A 24,180-nucleotide genomic window follows, 5' to 3' on the forward strand; every position below is an offset into this window, starting at 1 on the left:
TTTCCTCCTCCTCCTCCGTCTGCCTCCATGGAGGAAGAGCAAGTGCATCGGGAGCCCGGGTGGTAAACAGGATGCCGGGACACAAAGGCAGAGGAAGGATTTCCCCCGGCTCCCCCCCACCTCGGCGAGGTGCCGAGCAGAGAGCAGCTCAGGTGAAGGGACGTCATCCCTTCAAAGGCCCGAACTGGGTAACGTGATGCAGCCACCCCTTGAAACCACCCACAGACCGGTTCTGAAGCGACAGTAGGAAGCGTCGCATGGAAGGATTCACGCAGGCTTGGACGTGATGCCCGAGCAGGCAGCCAGCAGTTACCGGAGGAGAAGGAGGAGCGGGCACCGTACCACCTAGACGGTGGGAGCCTTCATCTGGCACCTCTCAAGGCAAGGAACGAAGAGGCAGCTGGTTTACCCCTTTAGGCACAACCTTTATTCGCTCTGGTTTTCTAGCCTTAGACATCCAGGGGGAAAATGTCTACCTTAAATTGATTCCAGGAAGAAAGCGAAACCTCTGTTCCCTAGGGTGGCTGGCTGATGGAAACGGTAGCACGTATTTTGATTATCCTGTAATGTCAAAGCTGATTGCATGAGAAAATTTTAAGCCTTAAACTTCCTTGCAATTTGTACCACGCTAGCAATCAAATACCCTGTTCACGACATATGTAGATGTTAATACTAAGTACATGTTAACTATTTATACACACTGGTATGCATGGCTTTAGCAAAAGAAACCACCCTATGCTACAAAGCAAACATTATTTCAAATACACTAATGGTGCGATGCAGTGCTCACTCGTAAATTATTATGAGAGAATTCCCAAAATGCACCAGGGAGAAACTATCCTTAAATCTTCTCATGACGAATCTTTAAAGTAAAATACTGCATATTTCTGGAACACTGAACAAAACAGTAAAATAATCTCGTAAATCGAAGTTCCCAGTGAACAGCAGCCCTGGGAGAAAGTGTTATCAGCACAGCTTTTTGAGCCAAAAGCTAACTCAGTGCTTCCTCAGCTGCTTCTGTTGTCCTTGCTGTTGTGTGATTTTTTTATCTATTTAGACCATACACAAAAAAAAACTAAAACAAAAAAAAACCCCAAACATGCTTGTACTACTTGCTTAACTACCACACTGAACTATGAATTCAGGGAAAAAAACTGTAATAGGAGCTTTGTTAAACTTCACAGTTTAGGACTTAATCACTGGTAGGTTAATATGTATAATTGGATTAATCTGCTATTTTGTGCTGAGTTTTTATACAAAAATTATTTCCTACCCTCAGCACATGAACACAATAGCTTTTACAATACAATGGGCAGGATGTCCTAAAGGTTGTTCATGTTTATCTATTGTAACAACAGCCAAAATGACAACGCTTACACAGGATCTATTTCTGAAAAATAAAATAATAAAAAAAAAACCCACCCCCAAAAACCCCCTCAAAGAACAAACAAGAAGAAAAAAGGTGCCCACAGAGCCAGCAGACTGCAGGCAGTGACTGCTCTTTCACTTTTTCCTTGTGGCTGTGTCAAAGCACCTGCTCAACGGTCTGCAGCAACCCCAAGCCTTCCCTTAACTCAGGCTAATAATGGTCCTAAACTCCTACTTCAGCTGTCGTTGAGCATTTGTCCACAACACAAACAGAGTCTCACCTACAGTTCAATCCAGCCCAAACTCCAGCCTACAAAAACAAATGGATTCAGTAATTCTTGCCAGGCTCTGGAGGACTCCACTTACTTAGTGCGGATCGATAGCTCCCTGGCACTGAGTCCTGAAGACTTTGTGGCGACAGGAACTATCATGAGGATTAATCAGCACGGAGAAGGCTGCAGTACCACTGTGATACAGCAATTGGCAAGAGATTGAAAAAACAGAAATTGAAAACAAATAAAAAAGGTGCCCGGGCCAAAACTGTTCTATTCCAGATTCAGGAACATTTTCTTCCAGGGCAGAATTGCTTTCATCCCAACGCGGACATCCGAAAGAGGCCAAACAATGTGCGCCCTAACGGTGTTTACTTCTCCCCACTAACTACAAAAAGAGGATGAGGTCATTAGCTGAGATCCAGACACCAATCTTGCAGATGTCTCACATCAGGGCGAGATGAATCCCACCCAAAAACCTCACCGGATAAGGCCGTTTCCGAACAGGTCTCCTTAGGGACACACGTGCTATGGGGAGGGCAGGCTGCAGCCTGCTGCAAGGATCCTCTGGGGCGGAGGGAGGTGTTTCGGCAGCCGTCCTGGGATTCGGAGGCATCCTGGGATTTGGGGCCATGAGATGTCCTTGGGGACCGAAGGTCCTCAGGGACAGAAGGTCCCTCACCTCCTGGTAACACCACCCGCGCTGCACCACCACCACCATTAACAGAGTCTCTGTCTGCAGAGGCGCCAGGATCACAAAAGGGGAAAATTAAAACCGATTGAGGCAAGAGACTGTCATTCTCATGAAGGAATACAAAAGTACATCCTTTTTTCTTGGAGGAGAGAGGCAGCTGGTGAGCCCTTCCTAGTGATTTTATGCAGCTGGCATCAATTACCACTTTAAGCCATTATCTGTGGATACAAACTCCCATTGAAACCTCCTTTGTCTGGCCTGCGATGGGGCTGGTGTAAGTGTTTTACACTTCTACATTCGCTGTCTGTTTGTGACAGCACGGCTGATTACTAGTAATTTTTGCAGTAAGCTATACTTTTACAAGACTCACGTGGTTAAATCAAGCTTGGAGCGGCTTTCCTGTCCCTTTGCATGCATTTCCCTTCAGAGATTAAATGGACACGTCAGCATCTCTAGGGATTTCTAACTGCAACGCTGTTTTATCAGAGAGACTTTGCCTGCAAGACTAAAAACCGCACACGGCACCCGCACAGAAATCCACCTCTGCACATTAAGATCATTTCCAACCCTTTGCATTAGCACATTAAAAACAAAATGAGGCGTGCTGCCTCTCAGCAAGCCACGTAGCAGCGCCCGACCAGCTTGCTTACGGCTGCAGCACAAGATCTCCACACCGCTTGCTCTTCCATTCATCGTTGCACACGAAACAGCAGATCTTTCTTTTTTTGCATGCAGACGGCAAATCAATGACTTGTTATTTTCATTACACCACCATTTATAAACCTGTGATCATCTAAGTATCTGAATGATTGAAGTGTCTGAATGCAGTGCCACTGGAGTTAACTCCCAGTCAAATAACAGCTACTAGAGCAGATCCATGTAAGGAATATTAATCTGGACGGCTCAATTATGCCATTTCAGCGTGTTTTCCAAAGATAAGACCCCGTATCATTATCGCAAGAAAATCCTGCTTATTTATACAACCTCTTAGAAGATCAGGAATTCAGAAGCACTTCGCTGGACATCATGGTAGGGAGGGAAAAGAAGGGAACTACAGCTCTAGAAGCAGGGAGGACATAACCAAAGGAGAAGAAAAATCACTCCATGCATGCCTCTTTTTTATATACGTCCCTAAACATCGTTGTCTAGGTGCCTCAGGAGACCAAGCAAAACAGTCCCGACCTGCCCCAGCGCAGCAACTGGTACAAGACCCCTACCAGAATCTGTCTCTGAGAAACAGACCCAGGGAAGGAAGCAGGGAAAACTCTTGGGAATAGAGTTTCCCAAGCTCTATAGCACAAAGAAATTACTTCAGGAGGTAAATTAAAAAAAAAAAAAAAAAAAAAAAAAAAACCACCACAACAAAAAAAACAAACACATAAAGGTACACTGAAGTATCCCAGGTCATACACGTGGTGATTCTCCATCCACGCTCCCCTGGGTTGAAGAGCTGGTCACTGCTCTTTGCTAGCTATTGATTCTGCCCTCTCAAAGGACGGCACAGCTCAAGGAGAAGAAACTCAGGACAATTTCAGAAGGTTTTATTTACGCCAGCAGTATGATGAGGTGAAATGTGAATGAGTAAACACAGCCAAGCAAGGACAAAGCAAGACAATGTTCTGTGATGAAGTCAAGAGCAAGTTTACTTATCCTGCCGGACGATTTATATGCTGCCCTATATCAGTTGGCAGAGGAACACAAATCGGTCCCTGCAGTAACTTTCCTCTCTGATTTAAGAAATGTGACAGCGACAAATCTCAGCTCTCCCTGCACAAACAGCATCCAGCGATTTTGAGCTACAACCGAGTGTTGTAAGAATTGACACCACTCCTCAATAGTGGAAAGCCAAACACATGGGTGAAGCGGCATGGGAAAAGGGGAGCCTCCAAGTCTCCTTCCCTTTGCTTTCCCAGTGCTGCCCCCGAAGCTCTGCCTGCCTATACCCAAGGAGCCGTACTGCCTGCAGAACAGCGGCTGGCGATGCTCTGCCAGGGCTTTCAGAGTAAGACGAGCAGCTGAGGGTCACGAGCTCCAGTGTGGCTTGTGGGATTTGGGAATTTTTAAATCACAGGAGAGCTGGGATCCGTGTGGAGGGGCAGGTGGCAGGCTCAGCCCAGCACTGGGAGGGCAAAGGGACGTCTAACCCATGGACTCCTCAGAGTGGTGGAGAGGAAACTGGTTTGCCTTCAGAGGCACCAGAACCATGGGCAACTTGGCCTTTCTTTCACCATCTCCCTCCAACATGCAAGTTGAAGAAAAACAGGAGAAGCCCACAAGAAACCCAGTTTATTTTCCTTTCTGCTTTCTCTCACTTTTCATTTCTACTCTCCACCCACATTAAAAAAAAAAGCCCTAAAAGGCACCAAACACAAAACAAAAAATCTTCCTGAATAAATCACGACACCAACTTCTGCAAATCACCATTCTGCTTGTGTGTCGCATCCTCCCTCCTCCCCGCACCCCAGACCTGGCTGGCATCCACTCCCAGCTGAATCTGTCCAGGACGGGGAAAGTCTGAATCAAGCCTAGCACAACCGGTGACCTTTTCTGGTGCTGGAATCCATAACATACACACTTGTCAAGAAAGTTCTCACACACGAGGGAGATGTTTTGGCGAGAAGAGTTGGGGCAGTACTGCACGCAGCGCGGCATTTGAACCGGCAGCTGCGGCGCCGCCTCCAAGCCGGGAAGGAGATTGTAATGTCGGGAGGAACCCAACCACAAGAGCAACGAGACTCCGAGCGCCGGGCAAGCCCCTGCCAGCGCCTGCCAAGGTAGGAAGTTTGTATAAAGCAGGGCAGCTTGCAATGCAGAGAAACGCAATCCTCTCCAATGCCACAACGGAGTGTCAGAATTGGGAATACGACATAAAATAGTTCTTAAAAGAAGCACAGGCTTCTTGGGAGGGAAAGCCTAAACTGTTTAAAAGAAAAGACTTTAATCAAGACGTGCAGTAAACATTTAACAAGTTCATATACAGTCCCTCCTAAATCTTAACATAAAAGAGCCTCCAACTTTATTACTACATACCATCTTTCTTGGGAGTCTTTTACTGAGCCTTTGAGCTTTGTTACCCTCAAGCTAAGGTCCTCATGCGAGTTTATTTCCCCTCTGTCTCTCTCCTCTGTTGCTTTCTCACCCTCACCATCCACAGTGCCTGTCCAACTTCACGTGCAAGGTCTCTCTTCCACAGACCCCTTACCCACAGACTCTTCCCACCCTGGCATCAGCATGTGCATCTCTCTGTGCCACCCTTCAAGTCCTTCCCAAACAGGCGCTTCTTCAAAGGCCTCCAGGCTGTTCGCCCTCAAGAAAAGGCATCCGTCGTGCCACGCACCGCTCAGTGATACTGAAGGAGCACCAGACACCCAGCAAGCAGTGCCATGAGCAGTGAGCATCGGCCCACCACGGCTGTGAGGGTGCCTCTCAGACCTCGCCCCTTGTCCACGTACGTAGCCCATGCAGAGAAAGCCCTTCACGGGCTTTACCACTTGCGAGCTTTCTGGAGCCCGTCTCGTCGCCGTGAGCTGCCCACCAGCCTCCCAGCCATCTGTGCCACCAGCACAGAGCCGCAATGCCAGAAGCAGCAGACCGGCAACGCTCCGCTCCGGCAGAGCAATTGCAGAAGATGGCTGTGATGCTTTTTCAAAGGTCAGAAAAATCTTAGTTTTGTGAGAACTGGCTGCGAGAACAGGGCTGTCCTTATGACCACATTCAGTTACCTTCAGTGGCAAGATTTCAGCAAGCAGGTTAGAAACACGCTTCCCAAGACATGCAAAACAGGGGCTGCTTTGTCTCCCCTTGGCACAGCACCCTCTTTACTGCATGCTAAAGGCACCGTCTGAAACAAGAGAGAAAACGAGCCAAACTGTTTGCAACAGTGCCATCGCTGAGGCAGCAGCCATAAAGCAACAATTAAGTCACCGAGACAGCAAAGCGCGAGGGACAGCTAGCTCTCCGGCGGGGTCCCAGCGCTGCCCGAAAGGAGCCTCTGTAGCAGCCCTGCCCAGGCATGGGAGACGGAGTCACGTGCAGGCAGGAGGGAGCCAAAAACCACGTGGAGACAATACTTGTCTGTTGCCTCTCCCCAAACCACCTCCTGTGCCAATCACCCCGACAACAATATTCTCTTTCTTGCCTGGTGTGCCCCCGGTGCCTTCGCTGGTCACTGAATGAGCTGCGCTGAAGGCACAGCGACTGCACCGCCGCTGACCTCCCCCCCAGCAAAACCCCAGGACACCACGGGCTTTTCCGAAGAAAACCAAGAAAGAAGCCTCCTCAGGGCAAACCCCTTCACCCATTTCCAAGGGTAGCCCCCCGATCCAGGTCGTGATTACTTGAAACAGTTTCCTGCTCGGATTGCATGTTTATCCCAGCTATATAATTCAACTGTCCATCCTCATCAAGCCTAAATTATTTACAAGTTATGCAACAAGCTAGCCTTGTACTGACATCTTCAGAGCTCTCATGAAAGAGGGAAAGTTTAGTACCTTACTTCCATTACTGTTATTCACACTATACAATTCTACCTCTAGCCTCAGGATTTTTTGTGATCAGAACAAGCCCTTGCTAGCAGATATGAAAAATAAGTCCATGTGTGAAGGAAAGAAATTAAAATAATTTCCTTTATGCAAAGCTCTGGGCTCAGACAATAAAAGGAGATGTAGATGCTGGAGAGAAAACAGGCTCACGCACAAAGCCAAAAAGTTGCACAGCTTCTCTACTTTGAGCCTCAGTGCACATTTGATGCCAAGTAAAGCAGCATCTCCGGGCACGACGGAGCTGGGGAAGCCTCTGCCCGCCGCCTGGCCCCTGCTCTCCCTGGGCAGCGTGAAGCTCCACCATTTCCACCTGGAGGGCAGATCTCCTTCCCAGAGGGGACCGACACATGGGTCCCTCCCTGCCTGTGCAGTCCAGGCGCTGCCGGGCCACAGTTTGGACCTGATTGATGGAAAAGCCTTCCAAGTCCTGCAGGTTTGATGCAGCTGAAGAGATTTAAGGAGAACCTAAAGTTCTAGTCTGGGACTAACCTTTAACTTTGAGGGGGGCGGGCAGAAGGCAGCATCTAAGAGATGAGAGAAATATGTGTCTGAAATGACTGAAAATGGATTTCCTATGCACCAAATGCCACACAGAAGCTGTACTAGCAGAAATCTGAGCTGGGAAGGTAAAATACATTAAAAATGGCAATTCTGAAACAACACGAATGTTCTTCTAGTACATACGCCGTGAAAACCTGTAATTACATGAAGGCACTGATAGCCTTACAGGACAGATCCGTTCAATACACAGCCTCACAGCCACACGGACCAACAAGTCCTGTAGATAAACAGGGAAAGGGGATTTATTTACAACTCCTCTTTCATTTTGTACATTGAATGAAACCCAAATGCTAAAAAACAAACAAAATACCCCAACAGTTTGCGATCACGAACCCAAAAGTTATAACAAGGCACACCCAAACAGGAACAGCACCAAGAAGCGGAAGGAAAAGTAATCCCACCTCGGCGTTTCCTCAGGGCTGTTTCACATTGGATCCTTTATTAAAAAAAGATGGGGCTGGAGAAGTAGCTGACAAAAGAAATTCAGAAGCTCCATCACATGCTGCCATTTCTTCGCCCGACAGTGATGGAGGGCTTGGCAGTGCTCAGGACACAATATTATTTAGGCCAAAAGCAAACACAGATTTGCGAAGCAGAGGGAGCAGACTGGCAATGGTAGTCCAGATTCAATCATATGTTAAAAAATAAAACTAAAAATTAAAAAAGTATGGGGGAGCACGAACAAGCACCGCCACAACTGCCAGCGGTGAGCAGCTGGCAGCCACAAAGCACACACCTCGCTCTTCCAGAAGACACAACCCCACCAGTGACCTTCACCCCTCCATGGGACGAGTCCCACCTCGGGTGGACAGACCTGTCCCCCGACAGGCACCTCTTCCCCCACATTACATCGTGGGCACCCAGGGCAGCTACGCTCCAGGCTTCAGCACAACCACCACGTGCCTAAAATTAAATAGGCTGAATCCAGGCTTTGATCATCGGTAGCATCAACAGCTAAGGTCAGCAAACAGCCACTGGAAGACTGCAAGTTTTATTAGTAACTTTTGGCTTCTGAAACCAAATCAACCGGTAAGTGGAAGAAGAACTTTGTAACACATTGCTAATCCTTCAGCTGTCCACATTCCCTAAGTCTTCCAGGCTTTAATTAAGCAAACCCTCCTCATTAAAATGTTGCGAGTGCTGCGATTTTTCCTTCCAAATATTTAAAACTCCGTCTGCAACACTAACAAAGCCCTGCATTTTGTCAGAAAATGAGCACTAAGAAAAGCCCTGAAAACAAAATTACTGCATTTTCCTTGCAGCCCATCAATCCACTTCCAGAAAGTGACATACTTCACTTAGCCCGTTACAATGAATAAATAGATTTAACGTTTCTTTTCTGAAGTGGCGCACCTCTGTCTGTGGTACACCTGCCAGATGAAACGACCTCGAACAGTCAGCCATCACATCCCCAAACATCAAAGGCAATACGTTGGCTCAGGAGCTAATACCCATCGTACGTGCTGCCAGTAACCTACACTCAGTTTTACACCCACAAAAGGAAAACTTCAAATTTTGGGCTACGCTACAGCCTCCAAAAAACTCCTTGTAAGCAAGGACTAGCGTGAGATCATGATCTGACTTATTCAACACAAGGTTTCTTTTGTGAAGCAGCCAAAATATGTAAATTACCCAGGAATAAAAGGAATCGTCCGATCTGTACATGTGTCTTACAAAAAAAAAATTGAATGACACAGTGCGAGTGCACAAGTCCCTACAAGTCTTAATTTCAGGTAATCTTTGCCTAAAGGTTAAACACTTCAGCTCCACGGGTCCGATGTTAGTCACCACTCAACCTCCGTCGGTAATCCGCAACCTTCTCCCCTGCCTTACGCCAAGGAACCGCTGCAAACGCAGCACGCCAGGCGCGGGCAGGGAGGACCCGGGAGGCTCAGAGGCCCGGTCCTCTCACCTGGCGAGGGGCAGAAGGGATCGCAAAGGAAGCGGCGACACCAGCCCACCGTCCTGCGTGTGAGAAACGGGCTGAATATGGACTGACCATGGGTGGCTGGGGGGAGGAGAAGGGAGGAGACCTGACCAAGCCCTACAGGCTTGTCAAATTCCTTTTTCAGTTTTAAAAACACCCCAGAAAATACCTTCGGTTTCTTTCACCGACATTGCAAGCAAAGACCGCTGGCTGCAAAAGCCAGGGGGAGGAAGCTTGCTCCTCCTCCCTTTGCCACCACCTCCACCTTCTCTTCCTTCTCTCTCTGGTTTGGCGAGAACTGCTCCTCCCAGCAGCTCCAGAGCAGAGGATCACCATCAGGTCGGCAGCCGTGAGACAGTCAGCCCTACACACGCCCGCCGAAATACCCTGCCCCTGCCCTCAAACCCCCCGCGTCTCCCTGGGGAGGATCAGGGTCCTTCTGCAAAGGGCAAAGCCAGGCCCACGACTGACACCAAACCAGACCCGGGGTTTCTGCTCCTCCACGCTCTGCAGCAGCATTCCCGAAATCCACAACCCACCAACAGCTTTGGGGGTGAAAAAGCACCACCAAGCTCAGCTACTCTGTGGGAACGAGCAGAAAAGAAATAACTAGAAGTATATGGCCTGAGAGCAGTTGTGCTGGAGCAAAGATCTCTCTTCAGCTTGCTTGTTCACCTATAAGAAAGGGATCCAGGCGTGCAACCCCAAAGGTTGTCAGAGCAGGAAGGAATACAGACGCTGTGTTCTGCCCCTCAAATGCGCACATTGCCTCTAAAACTGGCACTCAGAAATACAGCTCTTTTTTAAAAAGGAAATCCATTACAGAATGATTTACTGAACGAATGACTGACAAGATGATGATGATGACTCTGTAATTATCGGGCCCAATCACTCAAATTACAATTTACCAGCAGACACACAAACTACTTGATTCACAGCTAACATTTCCTTCAGCACACACGAGGTCCTGTCTGAAACAAGAGAAGAGACAGACAACCCCCAGCAGTAAGAGATAAATGCGGCTGCTGATGAGAGGAATTCAGGGACGTCTGCGAGGGGCAAATCTCCCTTCGTGTTTGTGCCAAGCCCTTCCGGAGAACCGATGACAACCAGGGCTGCGACCAACAGGCTTTTCCTTTGTATTCAGACGGGAACAGCTTTTAGACAGGTACAAAGGTACAGCCCCGTCTGGGCACGTGTGATAAGTGAGTTCTTTATAAAACCGGTTGCTGAGGTTTTGATTTTCTTTGGTATATTAATGCTGACTTATGCACAGCATTTAAAATCGCCCTGTGCTGCCAAAGCTCTACAAAGGCTGTGCACTTTAGTGTACAAGTAAGTGCGTTTGGCGTTACGCCACTATGTACAAAATCATTTTCATGCAGCTGCCAGCAGAAGGGAACTATATTCTTGGACCAGATGTTTTTGTTGTCAGCGCTGCCAAGCACGCCTGGAAACCTCACAGCTGAGCGGTGCTGCAGGAGTGAATTAACAATGAACAGAGCCACAAGATGCTCGTGTCCATCTATCAGACGGGGCAACACAGCCCCTTCTCCTCCCCTTCACCCCTCTCCGAGCAAGGAAGCTGCCGATAGCCAGCTAATTATTTACCTGCCTGAGAAGAAAAGTCCTTCTGCCTCCATCTGTATAAATTAAAGCAACAACAAAAGCTTGCAGAAAATATTGTACCCCAGCTGCATTTACCCTTAGTTGGGCAGGCAACAAAGACACCACGATTAACAGTCAAGAGTATAGGAATTGAGAAAGTATAAATGGTCCTAATACTACAGGACAGGTTTGGTTTTGCTGCTGGGCTGCAAACAGCCTTGCTTTTATTAAATGGTATTCCACCTCAAAAATCAGAGCCACTATGGCCTCTCACTCTCCAGTTTAAATAACAAACAGCTCAGAACGCAGCATGAGTCCCCCACTCTCGAGCTGAAACCCTGAGAGCCCTGGCAGGACCCTGGGGACAGAAGCCCGCTTCCTGACCCCAACACGGGCTCTCGGAAAGGCTGCAAAGCAGGGGCTCCCGCCAGCCCCCCAGCTGCCGGCCTTGCCTTGCCTGTCACGATGGCACCACGACTAGCAGAGGGGACCCGTGGGGCTACAGGGACAGAAACAATAAATCATCAGACAGCTGCTTAAAACTGCAGATACATATGCACAGCAGGCAGAAAGCATTCTGGACGGGAACAAGGGAGCCAGGCACCGACACCCGGGTGCTGATAAGCAGAAAATGAGGTTTACTCTGTCAAAAACTCTCCCTTGACAGGCCCACCCTAAATCAACCACCAAGTCTGTAAGAGAAACCCGAGAGGCCAGGCCACCTCACCCAGAAAGAAGCAGCTCTGCGCCAGGGTGGAAGCACACCCGCTCCCCGTCCAGGCTGCAGCCCTCCCCGGGGCAGCGAAGAGCGACTTGGCAATGTGGCTGCAAAATAAACGCAGGCGTAACGTGTTTTATTGAAATTCTCCTATACGGGAATAACCTGACCTCCCTCAGGAGGTATCGGTTTGGTATCCCCTGCGCCGACCGTGGCCCCAGCTACGCCCGCCAGCCAGCATCGGCACGGGAGCTGCGCTCGCCTCCCGCGCCCGGAGCAGCGCCTTCCACAAGGACAAATTCAAAAGTTATGTGTCTAAAAAAAAATAAAAAAAGACAGCCCATCCTGTCTAGATAAATAAATGGTCATTTTCTCAGAGACTTGTCCCTTAAAACAAAAGTAATGCTATCACCACAGGCTCTCAGGGGAAGTGATTCACGAGCAGGAAAAGGCCTGGAATTCTGTGCTCCGGGTGTTCACCCCAACAGATACTACAACTCCTTACTATGCTAGTCCCGTAGCATGATGAAGCGACAGTCTGAAAAAATCTTCCGTTAATTACACCGATTTGAAACTAAGAGCAATTAGCCCAGCCAAAATGCAGGGGGTGGGGGGGCCCTTTACAGCCGAAGGAGGAAACCTCGGTTGTTTGGAGAGCTTCAAAATTCAGAAGGATACCAAATTTGATCAGAGCGGAGCTGTGTGACAACAAAGCCATGCACAAAGGGACAGGCTGCAGCAAGCCTGCCAGCTCCAGCTCCATCACCAAGGCACGGACCCGCTGGTAGGTTTGGAAACATTACCCAGCAGCATGGAAGCAGCAGAAATTCCACACGCAGCAAACTGGACCTCTCCAATAGCTGGAGAGAGGCGGCTAAGTGAAAGACCATGTGCGTGGAGGTCAGCTTCTGCCAGACTACAGGCATCTGAACAAAGCCCGTCACGGCTGGAGGCTCCTCTCCCGCGGTCTCCTGCAGCCTCATCCCTCCAACAGGCACAGGGAGAAATCCCAAAGCCCGGTCAAAAAGGAAAGCCTCACAGAAATTATTGGTTAAATTGGTTAAGCTTGTCTTTGCCAGTTTACTAATAAATGACGCTCCGCTAGCAAAAGCCTTTAGCTGCGGTCTGGCTGGCATGAATTAAAAAGCGAGGGGCGGGAGGTGAAGAATAGAAAAAGGAAGAACAGGGAGGCTATTATAAAGATAGAAAATCATAATTTTAAAAAAAAAAAAAAAAAGGAAGTTCTAAGGTTTTGGGTGCCTCTTTTTTTTTTTTTTTCCGACAGCTCTCCCCAGATCAGCTCCATCTGTAGTCTCCGAGCGTCTGGGGGTTTCTGCCAAAATGATCAGTAGCAAAGAGCTAGCATTGGTCTTTGAATCGCAACCATTATGTGCTCCAGCGTTCCCACACCACGGAGAGAAATTGGAGGCGCTCGCAACTCTCCCCGGGCTAATGCTGAGCTGCCGATCCAAAGCACAAGGGATGATGGCAGTGCCAGTGCCCTGCTGCATAGAAAGGCAAGGCACAGTGGAAAAAAAAAACCACATTGCTGCTTTTCATGACCTATAAAACTTCCTCACTGAAAGCGGGCTTGGCTGAGGGCAGCTCTCCAGCTCATTGGCAAACCTCTTCAAAGCAAGACATCCAGCTAACGTTGTCTTTCACACAATACAGCCCTTATTCCTTCACGCCTTTGGCTCCCGAGTAGACACTTTTCCCTGGGAGCCACAGCGCGCACAGCCATGCACCAGTGACAACGCAGTTTTGGCCACCTCTCCCCAACACCAACACAGCAGTGCTGGCCTGGAGAGCGGGCACACACCGACAACCTGCACCGCCCGGCCTCTGCCCGTGGGGATAGTGCGGTGTGCCGCAGAACCCTGTAGCGGCCGCTGGTAGCTGCTGCTGGCTGCCCACCAGCCCTACTCCCCTCACACCTGGAGGGCCAGGTAAGCCCACGTTTTACCATTCACCTTCAAAAGATGATTAGAAGAGAAGGTTAAAAAGGAAAAAAAATATTAAAGAAGTTCACTGAATGGAAGATACAAAAAAAAATGCTGAACACCAGTAAGCTCCTACTAGCATAACTCTAAGGTCTCCGTTATGTTGCTGTGCGTCAGGTTTCAGAAGAAACTTCTGGCTCTTGACATCATGTGGAAGGCAAGCAGGTTTCTCTCTATGAAGCCCTCTAGTGATGGCCAAAAGCACAGCAACCATACAAACACTCACTTTGACTGCAAGCAGGAGGAAAAATTTAGACAAATGCTTATGCACGAGAGCACTGCTCATCAGCCACACCAGGTCAAGATGGCCATGTCTCAAGGAGCATGTAACAACTCATGAAGCCATGCTAAGCAAAGCGTTTGCAACTGGTTATCTCCCAAAGGCTCACAAATATGGGTATTTTGTAAACTATGATGGATTAGACCCCTAACTCAAAACAGGCATCAACCAGCAGAAGAAACAAAAGAAACAGTCATCTCTTTTGTGACACACTGGCACAGGTTGCCCAGCGAAGCTGTGGATGCCCCCTGCCCCTCCGGAGGTGTTCAAGGCCAGGCTGGACGGGGCTCTGAGCAACCTGGTCTAGTGGAAGGTGTCCCTGCCCATGGCAGGGGGGTTGGAACTACGTGATCTATAAGATCCCTTCCAACCCAAACCATTCTATGATTCGGTAAACAAATATCTTCATTTTTTTTCTACGAAAAATTCCTATTAACTGCCAGGCAGTCTTTGTCCCACTCTGAATGCAGCGCTGCCTTAGGGATGCTACTGTGTCAGAAGATCTTTCCTATCCAACCACAACACTCTGCCCAAACCCACTGTATTCTTCTGCTTTATCAACCAGCTGTATAAAATTCACGTATTGCAGAACTAGCTGTGTATTTTTCATACCTCAAAGTGGCAAATCATTAGATGCATCATACGCAACAGTGTTAAAATGAGCATTTTTTGTCTGGTCTAACAGCTTATGTATCTTAAAACCACTTTATTGCCAAAGAAACTGCTGATTTAAATCATACCTAACTAATACCTGGAGGAAGAAAGAGCAGTATCCAGTGAATTAGCAATGGACACAAGCATACACACAGCAAGGGCAGGCTGGGCTTTGGATTCCAGAATTCACTTAAAGCAAACTGATGTTATTCAGAGGTAGATCTGCTTTGGCTACCTGGATTAGCCCACTAAAGGGTTGCTTTCCTTTGCCATTCACTAACCAAAGCACCACTAAACTCAGGATTAACAAGGTTCTTTGCCTGCAAATACCAGGCATGGTCCAACGTGCGGTTCACCTCAGCCAGTCTCCCACAGGTCACCAGATCAGAGGCAGCTGGCATCGCACACCCTCAGCACGGGCTTTTTGGCTCCACCACTGGAGCCGAGCTCACCACCCAGCCACTCTTTGCTCCGACATTATCCTGAACACTGGAATTCAGAATCACAATAAATGTTATGGAAATGGTCCAAAGCAGAAAGTGAAGTAATTTCTGAGGCAAGCAAGCAGCCTAAAAATAGCCTGCTGCACAGTGGAAAGAATCAGAGGGTGGGGGAATCCCTGCAGAAGACCTTTACACTTCGTTCTTTGTTCCTAAACCTGCAGGTGTGGAGCACTACAAACATCCCCTCAGCGCCCGTCGCAGGTGGCCGAGGAAGATGCGGCCAGGCTGTCGGAAAGGCTTCGCAGCCGGCTTTCCTCCTGGGTTCACACTGCCAAGGGATGGCTGTCGGGGTGCGGTTCCCAGGCTGCCTCAGGGCTGTAACCCTGAGGAGATGATGATGACGATGATGATGTGGGCCAGCTCCCGGCCACAGGCTCTCCCACTCCCTGCCCTGCCTGGCCCCTCTCACCCACCCCCTGGCCAGCTTCAGCTTTTGCTGGGGCGAAAACAGGAGAAAGCTAATCTGTATTTAAAAAAAAAAAAAAAGAAAAGAAAAGAAAAGAAAATACTTCTCTGCCAGTGGAGCTCTCTGAAGGATGGAACGGGATAGATGCTGGTACAAGGGGAGCTGGGAAAGGGGGAGAAGAGAGGCAGGGCTGCCCCTGCAGTAGCAGCCAGACATCAAATCGGCTTTGCTGTATTGTCAAACCACATCTCAAGGGAGAAGTAAATAGAAAACAGGGAAAACCCGTAGACACCTCTGTCAGGAGGAAGCACTGCTATCACAACAGGATGCCATCTGAACATTTACAAACAGAAAACGCAACTGTTCCTCCTTTCTTTCCCGCCAGTGGGAGAAATCCTTTCCTGAATTTACATGGGTGTTTGTTTGTTTACATTTGTAGGCATGGGAAAGAGAATGAGTTTGCATTTACGTGCAGATCCATCCATTTTTACAAGAACAGCGCAAACTTCAACAATTTGTGTTGCAAATCAAGACTAGGCTAGGTACCTTTCCCAAACTCTTTTAACCAGAACCAAGGAGCAGCAGCAATTCTGAAATAGGAAATGGCTTCACCCTCAGGGACTCGAATTTGAGTGGAGACTTGTTTAATCGTGCAGCCCCCTCTGATCTATAGATCAGTGCAGCTCTATCATTTTATAATTGACTGAAGGCTTTACATTTAAACTAATTTTTGCAAAGTGGTGTAGCAAGAGTCCAAAAAGAAAAACTCACAGTGAAAAACTACTATCTCATTCACAAAAATGGGTTTGTCTCACAGGTTCAAAAGAGAGGAAACGCAAATAAATGCTAGAGAAAAGGCTGTTGAGGCAAAATACGCCAAGAGACCATCAAAACCCTCCGTAATGGTGCTGCCTTTGCATCACTGTTTCCAGAGCGGTGACTCAGGGCTGCCTGGCCGCCAGCAGCCCCGGCCAGGGGGACAGGTCGGTGCAGGGGGAGCCCGGCAGCCAGCAGCCAGCCGCCTGATGCCTGCGCTCTGTTTGCCCAGCTACATTTCCATTTGGTAAAATATTCCACAAAAGAAAATGATCTTCAGGAGTCATGAACACTCTTCCTTTCTGGCTCTCGCATGCAGAGCCAAGGTGCTTTGCCAGGCCAGTAAGAGTCATCTGAAGGTCCGCTGGGCTGCTGCATTTAACTAGGATTTCCACTTAGTTCTTACCAGCTCTGGAATCAAACACTGAAATTCAGCTCAAGAAGCAGCTGCTGCAGTGGAAAATATCAAACACTGAAATTCAGCTCAAGAAGAAGCTGCTGCAGTGGAAAATATCCCTGCTCTAGCGAAACACTGCAGAAACACCTCATGTGTCAACTGACATGCAAAAAACTGAAAGCTCATTTCTGAGCCCTGCACGAGGCAGAGAGAGGGACCCTTGTGAAGGCCCCCATCACCCTGCAAAACTAGGTGCAAAGAGAGCAGGCTACTGAACTCTCATCGTGCCTTTTGCACCAGTGATGCGCTGGGTAAAGAAACTGCCCATTTCCCTGGTGGACACGAGGCAAAACACAATAGCAATGTGCTCTCCACATGGCAACAGGAGCTGCTGCTGCGGCTAACTCGCTCACCTCTCACAGGCACCCCTTTCAGGTCAAAACGTTTGAGAAACAAAGCCCGACATGAAAAAAAAGGTATCATCAGAACGAAAAGATGCCTCCTCAGCCAGACTCCCGTCAGCGTCATCCTGCTTGAAGCAGAGTCTTACTAAGAGAGGCAAGAAGGACAGGAGAGCAAAGCTAAATTGTGTGTTTACTATGATGCACCGATCTTTGCAATTTAACGACAACACCTTTGCACTTTTATTTCGCAGTAGAAAACGTTCTCTGCCAGAGAGGCTACACAAAGCACGCTCGGTGGGCTTTAATCCCTTTTGGATTAAACTTATCTGGAGGAATGTACACGGGCCCCTTGCTGGAAAAGACTTGAGGCATTTCTAGGCTCAGCAGATAAACAGCATCTTCTCCTACACTGATCAGCTGAACTAGTTTGTGCAGCACCTTCAAGGTTGTTTTAAGACTTAGCTCAGCCGTGTGCTTCCCACCGCATATTTAAGAGATTGGGCGCAGGGGGAGAAAAATGCTTTCCTGTTCGGCACCAGGGGAGCGTTCTTCGTGGTTACAAGTCAGCTCAGAGTACAATGAATTCCCAGGTCCTTGCGCATTAGTGCTTGTTGCCATAATCTCCAGCCTTAGGAGCTGGGCTTTAAGACAGTATTTTAGCCAACAACTCCCTACACGATCACTCAAACCACATCTTGCAAAAGGAGCACTGTCGAGGGACTTGGAGCAAACATTTTTGTCTCATTAAATGTTGGAGCACACCACTACTATTTTATATTTATATATACATATATATGCACATGTTAAGAAAGGGAAAGATGGGGAGAGATGTCCCACAGGATAATCTCAAATGTACAATACTATTTGTGGACTCATTAACTAAAGAAAGAACGAAGAGGGAGATTTTAAAATGCTTAAACGCAGCTTGCATGTGCTACCCCGCGTACATTCCTAGAGCTGCAGCACTCACTTGAAAGCCAAGCATCAGCACTCTTTCCGTCTTTTAAAAAAAGAGGCCATCTACCTCCTCCTCCTGATTTATTACAAAACAGTGGCCAGCTGACTGATAAGAGACAGTGACTAAGGTCTGCCTTCCATTCCCAAAGCAGCGGCTATAAATTCTAGCCTCTCTCTTCTCCACACAGCCTGTCAGTTTTCACATAGGACTTTGTATCTTTGGAATTTCTCCTCCCTGTTAAGCGTGGCCGAAGCTGGCCGGCAGATCCAAAAGGTGTTTGGTAGAAAAGAAGGCAGGCCACACGCACTATCACCAAGAAGCCTCATTTCCTTAGGAAGTCAAGATAAAAATACGGAATGTCAGAGCAAAAACAGGAGGAGCCCACAGGCAGGTGCAGTTTATGAAACTACAATTAAAGACAGTCAAGAAAGATTACATTTCAAGCAGATATCTCTCCTTTAACATAAACAGCAAATTAATTCTCCTGTCTTTGATCCTAATGCCCGAGCCAGATTTTAAAGTGCACCTCTGAAACACAGCAGCTCACATTGGACTTGGGATCTCTCTTGTTTGCCTACTCAGGCAGGAAGACTACACCGCAGACCCGAGTTCAGCCTAGATACCTGCTGAAACGAAAGCACAATCCTTGCTGGTTTTGTTCTGCCCGAACTGGCAAGCGCACACACGCTCTAGCACTGTATTGACAGGGTTGCCTTGTTTCCCTTGAGGGGACAATGTGTCTGATTCACCAGGGGTAAATTGAGCTGTGCAGTGCCTCTGACAGAAATGATACACAATGCAGCCCCGTACGCTTCGCTATTATCCACACCCAAAACATTTCTGTTTTCCATCAGAACTCAAATCTCAGACAGCTCAAGCAAACAGAGCTCAGCACTCAGGAAGGTGGCGGTGAAATGCCCGCGCTGAGGCCACCTCCGCGAACGCTCCCTTCGGCTCAGAAGATGTGCTCCGGCACCGGCACCTGCACAGGCTGCTGCTCAAATTCACGCCAGCGCTGGTATGACCCGTAGGTTAAATATCACGATCGCAAAAGCATCCGCACACTTCCCACACTGAGCCCTTACCACTGCCAGTATTAGGGTCCGGATTTCCCTAACACAGATAAATGCTAGCAGCCATTCATATACATATGAAACCACATTGTCATTAGTGACTTCCTCGTCAATACCAACAGCAGGTCTCCTGATGACTGCAGGGACCAAGGCTAAGGACTGAAGAAAAACAGGCACAGGCTTACAGTTAAACACATGAGTATTGCCCACTTGGACTGACAAACAGTGCCCAGAAGGAGGAAATCAAGCACCTGTCCCTACTCATTACAACGATGGTAATGGATGCCAGTAGCTCCCCGAAATGACTTATCCTTCCCTTCCCAGTGTGTCAATGCAGTCACACCGTCAGACCAACGGAAAGAAATTTCTAAGGAAGAAGTCCAGACTTGTCCAAAGAGCTCAAGACTTGTAGAGAAATCTTCTTAATATGCACTCCTGCCCACCTGCCAACAGAAGTCGGCCGTAGCCTATGCAGACTTCTAGTTTCCATTATGCTCCGCTACTGAACACGTGCTCTCACATTCTGACGAGCAATAACAGATCTCAGTGCCACAGCTGAGAAACGTATCCTGAGCATCATCTGTTGTGCTACAGCAGTGTTACCTGGTTCTCTCACAGCCAGGTACACAAAATTTTAAAGCTGCCTCCCTAAATCAAGGAGATTCTTCTGCACTCCAAACTATAGCAAAGTTCCTTTTATGTCGCCATAAATTCAGTTTGTGTAATCGAAACTACATTACAATTTACAGAGCACTGCCAAAACATTATCTGCTATACAGGACAAAACCTTTGCACATCAGACCTGGCATAAGCATACAGATGAGGATAAGGCAGAGGCAGCACAACTTCCTCTGCACTTACTTAACACAGTGATCCACAATCAGCCAGCTCCTGGCCTCAGCTGAAAAGCCATGCAACAGAAACACTACTAAACGACCACTACGAAGCCTTCACAGTCAAAGCTCTTTTGCTGTTGACAGAGAATAGATGCTGGTGAGGCAGCAATGGTGCCTTCAAGGATCTTCGTGGCGAAAGGAAAACATCTGTTTCTTCCAGCCCTGAAACAGCCAGGTTCCAAAGCAAGCACGTTAAAATCGGCTGTGCATGCAAACACTCAGGTGGAAATCCTGCACTAAGAAGAAACTGTTTACTGAAAAAAAAACAGAGAAGCAAGCATGCACGAGTGTTTTACACCTCTTTTTTTCTCCCCCCTCCCTCCCCCGCTCGATTATCAACTCTTCCCCCAACCACACAGTATCAGTGTGAAGTTGCTCTTTGCTGGGACACAGGAACGCAGAGCCTTGGTACTTGACACCAGCTCTCTCCAGTCAATACACGTTGCGTATCATCTCCCAAGCTGCCTGATAACAGCCACAGCTTTCCACCCTGACCTCAAACTGCACCTGGAGCTCCCTATTCAACCTCCCTCTTGCAGCCACATCACGTCCTCCCCTTCCCAAATAAGCTTCTCCAGCCTGACAGTCTTGCTAGCCACCCCAGGACTTGGATGAAGAGAGTGAAAGTTTGCCCTTCATCCAAACTGGTGCCAGCACTGCTCCAGGAAAGTTTCCTGGATCATGTCCAAAAATCCCAGATCTGACTCAAACCGAGCGTTAGCTCTATTTGCCTTGCTGGAAGATAAAGTCACTGCTCCTTGTGTGACTGTAAGGACAAAAGGATCTCCAGTGTTCAATGTCGCTCTGCTCTGTCATGACAGTGAGCTGGCTGGCTAAGCACTGCTCTGCCACCCAAGGACAGGGGTGTCGCGACACATCTCACACCATGAGCCCCCCCTCAACACCCTGTGCACAGCCCTCACCCTGAAGACGGACAGGACCGTCTCTGCCCGACCCCAGCGAGGGCCTCACAGAGGAATGGCAGCACGGAGCTGTGGGTGGCTGCAGCAGAGCCCAGTCCCAGCACCGCAGGGCTGAGCCTCCCGCCATCGTTGTTGAAGCAGGGGGAAGAACTGCACCAAGCTGCCAGGGAAGTACATGCAGCAGAGGTAGGTGTGGGATCTCAAATTAAGGAGGCAAACAGTCAATTATACAAATGTTCTGCAGCTCAAAAAAGGCTGCCCCGCTGGCTGCAAGACTCCTGTAGCTCTTTTCGACCTCCTCCCAAACCAGACATTACAGCTCAAGGGACCACCCTGTCCAGCTCTGTTCTCCTCTGAACTGTAATAGAAAGTTCCCAGCAGCTTTTTTTTTTTTTTTTTTTTTATCTAATCCGTGGAAGAGATCAGAGGTTAATCAGCTTCAGGAGAGACCAGACATCAGGGCTGTCCACATCGTAAATACCTTTCCTATTTATTCCTTTTCCACAGCACAATTCTTTGCTCTGCCCAGTAACTGTTTAACTAAAGACTGCAAAATTTTGTACAGACTACTAGTAAGCAACCTCACAGCTGAGGGACAAGCAAGCACAGTGCCAGTACTCCCCACAGGAACGATCTGGATTTTTAGGTCCTTGACCCATTTTCCCCAACTCACATCAATAGGAAGGGTCACAGCAAAGGCTTTTAGTAACTCTACCGGCCTCAGGTTTGCTTTGGCTAACTTAGCAGTAAGTACTGCCATGGACTGGTATAGAAGTGATTTATCAGGCAGCGGCGCTAAGCCAGGTAAAGCAGTGCACTCATGCCTCCACACTACAAGGCCAGCCCAAGTTCAGCTTCTCCAGGCTGGCTTGCCCCAGTTCTGTTGCACAGCGCCGTGAAGATCTGCATTTCCCAGTCTGCTACAGTGAGGCATCAACTTTTTACTATGTGGTTTTTTTTTCCCCTCCAAACACATCAAACTCCATACACCACCTTTGGGTTTTTGTGAAAAGAAAAAAAACACCTAAGAGTTAGGACAAACTTTTAGTGGTTATGCCTTTTATTTTCTCCTCATTTGGTCTGCCTGCATGTGTAAGAACACACACATTTATAGTTTATCTGCAGTCCTTCTGCAGACTGCTTCTGGGATGTCTTATGGACAACACATTATCCACACGATCACAGTTTGTAACACCACACAGGCCATAAGATAGAGACTTACAAGAATCACAGTGACTTGCCTACTACAACAGAAAAAAGCAGCCCGCAGAGTCGGGAAGATGGCAATGAAAAACTCGGGTAACCTTTCCTGTCTAGGTACGGGAGATGGGCCACGTTTCTCTGCAGGCCTGGAGGTTTTGGGTTGGGGTTGTTAATTTTTCTGCAGAGCACGTACAGAAAGGGTAAGACAGGCAAGCACTAAAATCAATCCAGCTTCTTTCATAAATCAGCGGGATACAGTACCAGTTGTTTACTTAGCATAATTTTACACAGACTAGACTGGACAAGTCATGAAACACTGGGCACAAGAGCTGAGAAATGCTGCTATTAAAAAGGCATGCGGAAAACTTTCCCAAGGGATGCCAAGAGCGTGTGTGGGAAGAGGTAGGAGGAAGAAGCAGCAGCGTCAAGGGTTATAACAAACAGAAAAGAAGAGATTATGTTCTTCCCTCAAACTCGGTTACTAAACCTTTCAAAGAGAAAAGCATCGCTGGAAGGGGAACACAGGAGTGACACTGGAAACAACCGTGCAGCTGCAAAGAAAGCCTCCAAAAGAGTTAAGCAGAGTCAAGCCATCTGTTTAGGGTGTAATGCGAGTTATCAGCTTAGATGCAGGCAGATTTGCCAAGTAAGCTTCGCTAAGGTTCTAAATGATATTTTCTTCACAAGAAAATGGATTCTTCTAACTAAACGGTGACTGCCAAACCTTACAGCGTCCTCGTGCTGCATCTGATAACATCAGTCACGGCTCACTTGGTGCGCTACAGCGCGGCACAGCAGCACCCAGCAAGGGGCTCATGGAAACCTACCAGCACGGCCAGTGAGTGGAAGGGGTCAACACGGACTGAACACTGCCTCCTCCAAAACAATGCCCCAAAAGGAACACAGAGCCTACAGCAAGAAGGTTAAAGACAGACTACAGGAATCTCTCAAATAACGCCTCCCCCCGCAACACGCGTGCAGCCCGAGATTCATCCTGCATACGAACATTTTGGAAAATAATTTTTAAATCGTGTATACTCTGATAGTTCGTATTGTTCCCCTTTTATGGTCATTGGGCTCATTCCAACAACTGCATAGCTTTCAATCGATGAGGACTGGTGGGTTTTTGTTTTTATTTGTTCTGCGCTCCAGTGAAATTTTTTCACCCTACATGTGCTCTAGCTTTGCCCTCAGAAAGTGAAAATAGGACCTTCGTATGCACCATTCTGTAGGGAGACTTACAGATCTTCAGATCGCACAGATCCTTTCGTGCTTGCTTTAGTGCTGTAGATCTAATGATCTATAAAGATCCACACAATCCTTCTAGATCTTTTCTTGATTTGTTTAGAGCGGAGGAAAGCCGAAGAGACTGGAAAGTTTTATGCACATCAACACCCCATCAACGTTTCAGGCAGCAGTACTAACTACTCATAATATATTCAAAGATCAAGCTGATATCTTCAGCCCACCTCCTCTTTTCTCATCCTTACCACCATTCTTTTCAAAATTAAAATCCGAAGAGAAAACCACAAGAAAAGCTGAGAAGGATGAAGCGCATTTCCACAGCGCCATGCACATTACAGAGCTGTAATGTTTCTTCCAATGCCTCCAGTCAGAGGTCACACTGCTTCATTTTCTTCATGCCAACCAAAACTTTTTGAGGAAAGCCTTCACCTCTGACTTTTGACATCCCTCCTGTTCAGGTGATCAAAGCTTTACATCCCAGAACTGATGTAACCTCACTGATCCTGAGCAATGTGTGAATTGCAGAATCGGGGCCTTGAAAACTGAAAATTTGGGGCGTGCCCACAGATCGTGCCAACACATTAGGCTTTCTAATTTGTTAAGCATTTGGCAAAGGAAGCACTGGATCAGAGGTATCCCAGAAGAAAGAAAGTCTCATGTCTATTCTCAACACAGGTTAGACAAATCAGATATCCTCCACTGCACCACTTGTATCTAAGCAGAAAGGCAT

The 24,180-nt window shown here is 47.9% G+C and overlaps 1 protein-coding gene across 6 annotated transcripts in view; it reads right to left on the reverse strand.

Annotated features, from left to right (window-relative positions):
- Positions 1 to 24,180, reverse strand: part of MAP4K4 (mitogen-activated protein kinase kinase kinase kinase 4) — a 165,985-nt gene that overhangs the window by 60,856 nt on the left and 80,949 nt on the right. The window lies entirely within an intron of this gene.

This window comes from Opisthocomus hoazin, chromosome 1 (assembly GCF_030867145.1).
Source record: "Opisthocomus hoazin isolate bOpiHoa1 chromosome 1, bOpiHoa1.hap1, whole genome shotgun sequence".
NCBI lineage: Eukaryota > Metazoa > Chordata > Aves > Opisthocomiformes > Opisthocomidae > Opisthocomus > Opisthocomus hoazin.